The sequence below is a fragment of the Felis catus genome, chromosome C2 (assembly GCF_018350175.1).
Source record: "Felis catus isolate Fca126 chromosome C2, F.catus_Fca126_mat1.0, whole genome shotgun sequence".
Taxonomy (NCBI): domain Eukaryota; kingdom Metazoa; phylum Chordata; class Mammalia; order Carnivora; family Felidae; genus Felis; species Felis catus.
Genome location: NC_058376.1, coordinates 35,215,142 through 35,228,090, shown reverse-complemented (window position 1 = coordinate 35,228,090; position 12,949 = coordinate 35,215,142).

Here is a 12,949-nt window from a genome sequence, read left to right as displayed (position 1 = left end):
TTACGTTAATTTTATAATTTGCTTAAATGACATTTGAAAGACTTACCAGGACTCAGATACCATATATCTACTATTCTTAATAATTCATTTCACTTTATCATACTATCTGAAATTTTATCATAAATTCAACCATCAGTGGTCTATTTCACAATGCTATAAGCCCTAGTTACCAGTTACATATAAGCAGGTCACTTGAATATTTCTTTTTTTTTAATATGAAATTTATTGTTAAATTGGTTTCCATACAACATCCAGTGCTCATCCCAATGGGTGCCCTCCTCAATACCCATCACCCACCCTCCCCACCCTCTCACCCCCCATCAACCCTCGGTTTGTTCTGTTTTTAAGAGTCTCTTATGTTTCAATTCCCTCCCTCTCTAACCTTTTTTTTTTCCTTCCCCTCCCCCATGGTCTTCTGTTAAGTTTCTCAGGATCCACATAAGAGTGAAAACATATGGTATTTGTCTTTCTCTGTATGACTTATTTCACTTAGCATAACACTCTCCAGTTCCTTAAAATAAATAGTATTGAGGGAGTGAGGCATTTGATGAAGAGGACAGGGCAATTTAATAGCTTGTCTATGACACTGTGGGTATTATAGTAAGGGTAAAAGCTAAGAAAAAGATGAATATAGTATGCAAACATATGCCAGGGTAGAAGAATTGGGGTACATGACACCTAAAGTTTATGAGATGACAATTCTAGAAAGTTGGATAGCAGTACAAAATGGAGTGGACAATGCCAACAGTACCTTATGTCAAGCATCAGCTTTCTTCATACACAGGTCTTTGGATTACTTTTAGTAACTTTCAGTTAGTACCAAATTTTGTTTGTACAAAACCTACTTCCAATTTTCCCAAATTTCCTTGCAGTGTCATTTTTCTACCTTCTATATGGTCATCACATTTTGTGTTATTGGCTCAATTCACTGTGATCCTTCAACTTTTAATCATAGATCATTAATGAGAATGGTGACCCTGAGTAGCAAACACACACTAAGTCTTTCATGTCATCAGTATACTCTAGAGTGAATTATGAGAAACAATATTTTACACAGATCCTCCTTGCCTAGATTCAATGATTAAATTTGCTTTTTTGGACGTTAGAGGCAGTTATCTGTCTACCCCGAGGCCTTCTCCTCACAAAGCTCTAGTGCTTCAAGCCTCTCATTTAAGCTTCACCAGCCAAATAGCATCGTAGAAGTTTGATGTGGCCTTTCCAAGAGCCTCACCTCAGTACCGTATCACACATACTTTCCATGGCTTCTGTGTTATTTCATCAATCAGATTTATCGAAGGAAGTTTCAAGAACAAGCAATCTCCAAATTTCAGTGGCCTAACCTAAAAAAAGTTTATTTAGTTTTCACATTGTGCTCTAGCTGGGTATCTGTAGCAAGTCTTCAGTAATGTTCTGCATTTCCTGTTTCCTGGAGTCCAAGTTTCTGAGCTGTTCCTTGCTCATTCTCATGGAAAAAGGAAAACTGAAGTGGCTGAACCCCTTAATAACCCTTAAAACTTCTTTCCAGCTTTTCATATCACATCTGCTTATATTCTATTGACTAAAGTATGTCACATGGCCAAGCCTAAAGAAAAGGACACTCGCCTCACAGGGAAGCACTACAAATTGTGTAGCTCTCCCTGAAGGAGGATTATATATCCCAAATGGCTGCCATGTGACTGCAGTGCCTCCCTGGGAGAGATGTACCTTAAATGTCAGAGATGATTTTTCTGATAATTGGGAACAATATGTAATCTACCACAGTTGGAAATTGTCAGAAAAATTATTTCTGACATTTAAGGTATGCTATTGATAATTCCTGGCTTCCCTGCAGCAACTCACCTATTGTCACTTTAATTATGTTGTTCCCTCTGGGCAGTCTAGTCTCAACTGATAACATCTGTGACTAAAAGACATTTCTTGAGCAAAGTTGTCATTTGATGGGCATGGATTTCAAATACACAGTTTTCCTCCTGGCATCATCTTATATTTGGGCCCAGTGAGTCACTGACTATGTCCTACTCACTAATCCCTCAAGCCAGGTACTTACCACTTCTCCCATACACAGTAATTAACACGTGCTTCAATACCCATTTCATTGGAGTATTCCATATAGTACCTGTTTTTCATCATCCTATGTAATCTTTACTATGTCTGCCATCCCCTTAAAATGTGATTCAAATAGCTGGACACAAAATAGAAATGAGTATATTTTAGTTCTATACACCCTATTTCTAAGAATGCATCCCAAATTCCTTAATGGTGATTATAGTATAGTCTAGCCTTCTTCTGTACACTAGGTCTCCATCAATGCATCCTAAATTTATTTGTGGTAGTCACAAGTCATATTAATTTGTAACAATCTTAGAGTTATCCAGGCCCTCAAAATAATTTTTTACATAAAATGTCATTACTTCATTGATTTCAATTTCATTATAAAGGAGATTTGTTTTGTTTTTTTCTTTTGAATGTGTTTCGGATTAAGTGTGGAATTTTGTATTATCCATTAAACTCCTTCTTGTTTGATTCAGATTCCTTCTTATTTGTTTCACATAGGTTGACTTCACACTTGTTAAGATCTTTAGAATCTAAATTTTGCATATAATGTATTCACTACCAATCTTGATCACCCACAAATGACTTTTGTGTGTTCCAAGAAACCATGAATAGAACTGTCGAATGGGACATTTTTAAAGGAGTAGAGCTCTGAAACATATTGTTCAAGACCTTATCTTAATAGACAATGATGCATTAATCAGCAATCACCTGTCCTTCAAACCACAGTCCTTTACCAGCATCCAGTGTGTTTCTGCATCTTATCCACAAAGATATCGTGACAATGCTACAAGGGCTGTCGACTGTAACCGTCCTATCTGGTGCCAGAATCAGTTCTGTTGCTCTAATAGACACTACAGATAGCCACTCTCCCCTCCCTGCAGTTCATGTGTTCTTTCCAAAGTTTTGTATATACTTAGTTGAAGAGGACAATCTTTCAAATGTTCACAAATTACCATGTTAAATGCATTGTTCACATTCATATTTATTATGTATAACTTCCTTTAAACTACCAATCAGAAATGAAAATTAGATTAGTCTATAATGAATTCACAAAATATTTAACAATGACCCTTTGATTTTCACCCTCCTACTGATTACATATTTGAATACACTGCCTATTAACATTTCCCAATCTTTGTCAAGTTTATGCTAATTTTTTTGTTCTAATATCATAGTTTTGTTTGTTAACTGGAAATTTTGTAACTGCCTGATCAGAATCCAAACCACCACATTACATTTCCTTCAACAAACTGGTAATTGTTTTTTTTTCAATTTATTAGAATTATGTGTGATGAAATGCAATTTTGTTTCATGTAGGTTTACTCCAAAGTATTATATACTTCTGTTTTAGTTTTATAAATGTTATCCTGTCAAAAGACATGCTACATACCCAGAATTCAAGAAAATATACCCAGAATAAAATACAGAGAGGGCATTGCTATGGCCCAGACTTTCTGGACTTAGGCTAAGCATGATCAGTCAATCAAAACTGGACAACTGGGGGCGCCTGGGTGGCGCAGTCGGTTGAGCGTCCGACTTCAGCCAGGTCACGATCTCGCGGTCCGGGAGTTCGAGCCCCGCGTCGGGCTCTGGGCTGATGGTGGCTCAGAGCCTGGAGCCTGTTTCCGATTCTGTGTCTCCCTCTCTCTCTGCCCCTCCCCCGTTCATGCTCTGTCTCTCTCTGTCCCAAAAATAAATAAACGTTGAAAAAAAAATATTTAAAAAAAAACTGGACAACTGGATGTAAGACAGGTACCAGGGGCAGTTAAGTGGCATTGTCATACTGGTAAAAGGCTGGACACTCAGCTAAAAGGAAAACAAACAAGCATACTGGAAGGACTGAAATGAAAAAGTACAAGGACAAGTGCAAGCAAGTTTGTAAATCCCCACTGCAGACCTACCTGAGTGAGCTATGCACTCAGAAACTTACAGAGATTGTTTTTGTGCCTCTGCTTCCTGTTTAGGAACGCTATTATCTTTCATCCAGAAAAGGCTCATATCTTGGGGTACCTGGGTGACTCAGTTGGTCAAGTGCCTGACTCTTGATTTTGGCTCAGGTTGTGATCTCAGGGTTCGTGAGTTCTAGTCCTGTGTTGGGCTCTGCACGGACAGTGCAGAGCCTGCTTGGGATTCTCTCTCTCTCTCTCTCTCTCTCTCTCTCTCTCTCTCTCTGCTGCTCTCCAGTTCACACTCTCATATTCTCTCTCAAGAATAAATAAATTAAAAAAAAACTTTAAAAAAAGAAAATGTTGGTATCTATAGAAAAATGATGCCTACTTACTGTGACTAAATGCAAAAGCATTCAATTACTCCTGGTTTCTGAGGACTTGAGCTGGTTAGGGTTGGAATAATTATCTTATGCTTACTCTCTTACTCTTAAACTTCCCTTTCTTAGTACTTCTACAATGACTGTGCCCTGTCTAGAACTCAGATCTTGATAGATCAAGTGTTACATCTTTGCGTCATAAATAACTCGTACCTGTTTTTTTCATAACTACAAAGAGCTGTTTTACACACATAGCACTTGCATTTTAAATTGTTTTTAGTATTTAACTTTTAATTGTTTGCCAAATATATACTTTCTTTGAATATTATTAAATTTCTATCAAGTGGATATACTCATTAACGTAACTCAAATACATTGCCGTGAAGATGAGAAATAGATGCCCAGAGCATTTGCAATGCACACAGTTCTTAGATTTAATAGCTATTAAATGCCTATCATACCTCAGTCCAGGGCATTTTTCACAAGAGCAAAAGCTTTTAAAACTATTATACTTTAAAATATTGCCCATTTTTACATTCCACTGATGGAAATATGCAACATTTCTTGAGAGCCATTGGCAATATGTATCAAAAATGTTAAAAATTTGGTGCAGCTGTGACAAATGTATCAAATTATATGGCAAATGTTTGACAAAACCTTACTGAAAGAGATAAGTAAAAAAGAGCTGATCCAGTAACCAATGAAACTTTAACTTCCAACTCCCTTATAGAAAAATGCAAAGAGTTCAAATGAAAGAACTACAATTTTCAAAGACATTTTTCACAGAAATAGAAAAAGCAGTCCTAAAATGTGTTTGGAAACAAAAGATCCTAAGTGGGAACAACGAACAAAGAACAAAATGGGAAGCATCATGCTCTCTGATTTCAAGCTATATTACAAAGTTACAGAAATTAAAACAGTATTGTATTAGCATGAAAACATATGGGGTGCCTGGGTGGAGCAGTCGGTTAAGCGTCTGACTTCAGCCAGGTCACGATCTCGCGGTCCGGGAGTTCGAGCCCCACGTCAGGCTCTCGGCTGACGGCTCAGAGCCTGGAGCCTGTTTCCTATTCTGTGTCTCGCTCTCTCTCTGCCCCTCCCGTTCATGCTCTGTCTCTCTCTGCCCCAAAAATAAATAAACGTTGAAAAAAAATTAAAAAAACAAAACAAAACATATACAAAGCTCAGAGGAACAGAATAGTGAGCTCAGAAAAAACCCAACCATATATGGTCAATTAATTCACAACAAAGGAACCAAAAGTACACAATGGAGAAAAGGCAGTCTCTTCAATAAATGGTGTGGGGAAAATTGGTCACATGCAAAAGAATGAAATTGTTCCACTTTCTTATACCATATACAAAAATTAACTCAAATTGAATAAAATACTTGAACATAAGACCAGAAACAATAAAACTACTAGAAGAAAACATAGGGTAAGATTCTTTTTTAATGTTTATATATTTATTTTGTGAGAGAGTGCACCTGAGCTGGGAAGGGAAGTGACAGAGAGAGAGAGAGAGAGAGACAGACAGACAGACAATCCCAAGCAGCACTGTCAGCATAGAGCTTAATCCCATGAGCCACGAGATCATGACCTGAGCCAAAATCAAGAGTCGATGTTTCACCTACTGAGCCTACCCAAGCACACCAAGATTGTTAACATAAGTCTTGGTGATGATTTTTGAAGCTAATGCTAAAAGCAACCAAAGAAAAAATAAACAAGAGGCACTACATGAAACCAAAAAGTGCCTGCACAGCAAACGTAACCATCAAGAAAATAAAAAGGCAACCTACTGAATAGGAGAGAACACTTGCAAATTATATATCTGATAAGGGGCTAATATCTGAAATATAAAAATCTCATACACCTCAGCAGCAAAAAAACAAACAAAAAAAGGCAATCTAATTAAAAAATGGGCCGATCAGGGGTTCCTGGGTGGCTCAGGTGATTAAGTGTCTGACTTCAGCTCAGATCATGATCTCACAGTCCATGTGCTCAGAGCCTGCTTCGGATTCTGTGTTTCCCTCTCTCTCTGCCCCTCCCCTGCTCTCACACTGCCTCTCTCTCTCTCTCTCTCAAAAATAAATAAACATTAAAAAAAATTAAAAAAATTTGGGCAGATCAGAATAGACATTTTTTCCAAAGACCTACAGATGGCCAAAAGGCACATAAAGAGATGCTCCATATTAATAATCATCAAGGAGAAGCTAATCAAAACCACAATGAGATATCACCTCACACCTGTTAGAATGGCTATTATCAAAAAGACTATGAATAGCAAGTGTTGGCTAGGATGTAGAGAAAAGCAAACTCTTGTGCACTGTCAGTAGGAATGTAAATTGGTGCAGCCACTATAGAAAATAGTATGGAGGTTCTTCAAAAAATTAACAACAGAACTACCATGGATCCAGCAATTCCATTTCTAGATACTTATTCAAAGTAAATGAAAACACTAATCCAAAAAGATACATGCACTCCCATGTTTTTGCAACATTATTTATAGTAGCCAAGATATGGAAACAACCTAAGTGCTATCCATTCATGGATAGATGAATGGATAAAGAAGTGTGACATACACGCATAAAACTTCAGGGCATTATGCCAAAGCAAAACAAGTCAGAAAAAGACAAATACTGTATGATCTCTCTTACGCATAGAATCTTACATAAACAAACAAACAAACAAAGAAATAAGAAAAATCAAGCTCATAGAGACAGAATAAATTAGTGGTGGCCAGAGGCAGAGAGGTGCAGAATTAGAGAAATAGGTGAATGGCTTTCGTTTTTGTTTAAATAAATAGAAAAAAATGGCAACAATAATAAATAAAATAATTAAATTGAAACACTTCTAGTGTTATACTACTGTGCAAGATTTCTGAAAGAGTAACCTCAAAAGTACTGGAAGGGATTTTTTAGGGAACTAGACCACGGATGCTAGTGACCAACTAAATTAATTAGTGGCATATGTGAGACTGTTATCCTATTTCTTCTATGGCCAAGGCTTTCAGGATACCAACAGTTGAACTATACAACAGACACTAAGCTATTAAGATCCAAAAAGTGAATGCAAAAAAACAAAACAAAACAAAAAAAACCACATCATTCACTGATCTCATACTCTGTGTCATGCACAGTGCTAAGCACATTAAAGACATCATCACATAAATTTTCACAGAAAACAAACCCTAATGGACATATATTGCTCAATATACTCATCTTATTAAAGAGGAAAACCAAGTTCACCAAGTTCAAGCACAAGTAAATTGGAAAACTAAAATCTGAATCTAGGTCTATCTCATTCAAAACTCAAATTCTTAACTGCTATGATATAAATAATTATCTATTAATCATGATTAATCTCATTAATTTTAAATGGGTCATAATATATTTTAGACCTGTGATACTTTAATCTTAAACATTACTCCTCAAAAGAGAAGAAAAAATGACTATGTATTTAGACTACAAGAGTAATTTCCCTCCCTAAAACCCATTCTTTAAAAATGTGTGATTATATTGCCATGTAAAATTCAACTAAAGATTATTTTAAATAATGTGCTTGATAATGCTATTGCTCATAAAATATCAAAATGATTCAAATTATAATCATAACCAAATCCACATATTCTACCACTAAAATATATATATAATATAGCTATATTAAAGTCAATTTTTTTTCTTCCTCTAATTTAAGGTTGAGTGTTTGCCACTTTGCTGGCTGGTGTCCAGAATGGATTGACAAGTATGGTAATGAGGTGCAAATGATATGCAAATTGGGACATTGAATTAAGAACTTATGTAAATATAGTGTTTTTACTCATCTCAATTCCTAAATGTAGTCTTGCACATTTATGAGAAATAAACTGTACATATTCCTTAAAATAGAGAAATACATGTTTTCTGTTAATATTATTGCTCACACCAGTGTTCAGGTAAGGAACACTGCCTGCCTTCCTTTCCATTTCTCTAAGTCCTTTTCTTTCCTATAGGTCAAATTCTTACCTCTTCACAAAGCTTTTCTAGATCCTCTCTAGTCCACTTCATTGGCACTCATTTATCTCATCTCCTTTCTTAAGTGTTAATGATGATGATGATGGTGATGATATTATTAACCATGGATTAGCTTTTGTGAAGAAATTACTGATTACACATGAGAGTGATCTCTCAAATCCCCTTGAGAGACTTGAGAGCATCTGCTATTGCTACTTGCCATTCTTCTTCCCAAATTGTTACCCACATGAAATTTTCCCTCAATCCCCATCTTTCTATTATAAAACACAGGTCAGCAAAATCAGTGCACATAATTAACACTAAAATAAATTTAGGAATAGATGGATAGTCCTTTCATTCATGCTAATTTCATCTTTATAATTAGCTAATATTTTATAACAAAATCTAGTAAGGAGAATTCTAGAATCTTGGTCATTTTTTTTAAGTTTTTTTTTTTTTAACGTTTATTTATTTTTGAGACAGAGAGAGACAGAGCATGAACGGGGGAGGGTCAGAGAGAGGGAGACACAGAATCCATCCGAAACAGGCTCCAGACTCTGAGCTGTCAGCACAGAGCCCGATGTGGGGCTCAAACTCACGAACTGCGAGATCATGACCTGAGCCGAGGTCGGCCGCTTAACCGACTGAGCCACCCAGGCACCCCAGAATCTTGGTCATTTTAATTCTACCTCTTTACAATGGCAAGAATTGAAATTTTAGTAATATTCTTCATTACTTTTCAATGTATTATTTATGAATATTGTTTACATTTGTGGATTAATTAAAAGCCTAACTATTAATCCAAACTTGTAAAATACTCATTTTTTTGTTTTTGAGGAAGTGTAAAAATAAAGATTTTTTTTCCTCAGCTGGAAAGCACTTAATATATGCCAGAAATAATTCCAACAAATATGGTAAACATTTTAAAATTTGATGTTTAAAGTAATAAGACTCAGAATTAAAAATAAAAAAAATTACCAATACCTTTCCCCTGACAGCATCAGATCATATGACTTTACTATTCTTTAGAAATACTAAACAATCTAATGACTTAGAAGGCAGAATTCCCTATACCTTTCTAAATCCTTTCTAATTATTTTAATTCCTGAAAAAAGCACAATTTTTAAATAATTACAGAATTTTATGTAACACAAAGGAAAGTATATTTACTTTATACTTGTGCCACAAAAGGTCAAATTGCATCTTTTAATGTTCTCTACCTTCCAAAATGAATAGTGTTTAAGTTTCTAAAAGACATACAGATGTTGACAGCCTTTGGGAAACCCAACCTTCTGTTTTTTCAACAATTTTTAGATGTCTATTAAATGGATTTTGGCATGAACATGAGAGAGCATGAGTTCAATTTATGGTCAGTGTTGGCACCTTAGTGGTGAATGTAATAAATGGCATACAAATGTTTTATTCATTATTATGTGCTCATTGTTTTAATGAACAGAAATAAGAGAGCAAGTAAAAACCATGTTCCATAACAAAATGCTACTTCAAATGATGTAGTTCATTATGAGCTCGCTAGCCATACTAGGTTACAAATCTGTGCATGGAATTCATAATCCTTTCATGTTGTTGTTGTTTTCAATTTGGAAGGATAGTATTTTAACAGAGGCCATGAATATAATGGGGGGGGGGGGATTAAGTGGCAGTATGAGGCTTTTATCTAGGTAAATAGATAACAATTAGCTTGTTTTTTAGATTGATGTCATTGAATTTCATTTCACTTTGCTACTGAAACTGGGTGCATTTTGGTAATACAAGAAAATTATCAGAAGTTAATTTTATATTCTGTGTCTCTTCATTATGAATTTCCATCAGTGTGGAAAATATGTGTAAAGAGCAGATGAGAAATACATCAGAAATTCAATACACTAATAAGAATATGCCTACTAATCAGCCCATAATAATTATCTCTTCATTTGTATATAGTCACACTTATTATCATGCTATCTGTCCCAAATTTGTTTATATATGTGCTATCCAGTGATCTTATATACTATAAGAGTCATTAATAATCACCTGTTATTTGCAAAGAAATATCTCATACAGATACTTTCTGATTGTCAAACTTTAAAAATATATTGCATTTTAAAGATTAGCAATATCACAAGAAATAACAATAGAAGACATGGTCCTGCCTTGTATAAGTTTCCATATTGGTGGAGAAAACAGAAATGCAAATAAACTTCATATAAAACACAATCAAATGTTATTTATTCATATCACTGTTAAATTTCTAGTGATTTTGATAAGGGGACCCAAGTGAAATTAGTAGAAAAGTTTCATGTAATGGTGATTCTTGTTTGGTTGTAGAGGAAAAACACACTATTTTTACTGTTTCAAAATCGTCAGGCAGCATACTTTACTGACTTTTTTTTAATAAGACTGCATTTATTAAGCAAGATCTTTGAGTGGTATCTTTTTTGATATGCTAGCGTACACAAAATCAGTAAGGATGGCTTCTGGTTCCTGATCCAGCATATAAGAAGGTTAGAAATCTCCATTCAGTATTACTAACAGGTAAAAAGCCAAACAAACTAAAAAAGCAACTCTTCTTAGATCCACAAGAAAAATGAGGTCATAAGGCAAAATGTTGCCCTCAAATTGGAGACTAGTAGGTGAATGCAGAGAATCACAACTTATAAGCACATAAAACCACAAAAAAAATCTCCACAGTAACCAGTGCCAGGTACATCATGTCTGACTAGACAAAATTTAAGACATACTAAAAGCAAAAACACAACTTGAACACACAGAACAAGCATCAGAACCAGGCTCAGACATGAAAGAGATGTTGGAATTATCAGGCTGGAAATTTTAAATAATTATGATTAATATACATAGGGCTCTAATGGATAAAATAGACAACATGTAATAACAGATGAGTAATGTAAGCATAAAAATGGAAATTTGGGGTGTCTGGGTGGCTCAGTTGGTTAGGCATCTGACTCTTGATTTTAGCTTAGGTCATGATCTCATCTTTGGTGAGATGGAGCCCCATATCAGGCTCTGCACTGACAGCACAGAGCCTGCTTGAGATTTTCTCTCCCCCTCTCTCTCTGCTTCCCCCAACTTGCACTCACATACTCTCTCTCTCCCTCAAAATAAGTAAATAAACATTTTAAACAGTAAAATGGAAAGGAGAAAAAAGAATAAAAAGAAATGCTAGAGATCAAAAACCAAAATGAAGAATAACTTTGATGGACTTATTTGTAGACTGCACATGGCTGAGGGAAACATCTCTGAGCTTGAGTAAATTCCAATTAAAAAGTCCAAAACTGAAAAGAAAAAAGAAAAAAGACTGAAGAAACAGAATAAATAAGAACTGTGGGGCAATAGGCATAACAAAATAGGTATAACAAAAGGTATAATATATGTATTATGAAAAGGACAATAGGTATAACAAAAGGTATAATATATGTATTATGAAAATATCAGGAGAAAAAAGAAACAGAAAATATTGAAACAATAATGACTAAGAACTTCCCCCAAGTTAATGTTAGACACCACACCACAGATCCAGGAAGCTCAGAGGACAACAAAGAGAATAAATGAACCCTCCCCACAAAAATAAAAAAAAAAAAATGGCATATCTTTTTTTAAATATCTTATAATTTTATTTGTCAAGTATATCTCAATAAAAGTGGATTTTTTTCAGTTATGCTTTAGGAGCAACAGGAAATGGTCATCTGTCAAACATGCACATACATTTACATATGAACACATGTATAGACATATGTATATGTATATATATCTACAGATACACACACACACACACACACACACACACACATGCATTTGTATACATAAGGAGGGCAGTGTGGTACAGTGAAAAAATCAGGATATTTTTTTTCAATTTAAGTTATAAGTGACATACATTAGTTTCAAATGTATAACATAATGATTCTGTGTTTGTATACAATGTGAAATGATCAGTGTGACAGTAAATCTAGTGAACATTTGTTATCATGCATAGTCACAGAATTTTTCTTTTTCTTATAATAAGAACTCTCAAGGTCACACTCTCTTAGTAATTTTTAAATATATAATACAGTATTATTAATTATAGCTGCCATGCTGTACATTACATCCCCATGACTTACTTATTTTATAACTAGAAGTTTGTATGTTTTGACTCCTTTTACCCATGACAGATATACCACTTTGAAATCACACAAAGTCAAAGCTAATACCTTACCTAGAAAGAAGAAAATATAGGAATTATATATGAACCTCAGAAAACATGCAAGTAAGGAGAGAGTAGAGTGAGATATTTAAGGGGTTGAAAGAAAAAAATACCAACCTAGAATTCTGTATCCTTTTAAAATGATGAAATCATCCTTTAAAAATGATGAAAAAATAAAGACTTCCTCAGAAAAAAATTGAGGACATCTGTTGCCAGCAGGCCTGCCTTGCAAAATACTTTAAGAAAAATGTTCTTTAGAGAGAAGAAAAATAAATAGGTCAGAAACTCAATCTGCATAAAGAAAAAAAAGAGCACGGGAGAAGAGATAAATGAAGATAAAATAAAAACACTTTTATTTTTTCTTATTCTTAATTGATCTGATAACTTATTCAAAATAATAATAGTGACAATGTATTCAGTTATGTATGCTTACATATATAAA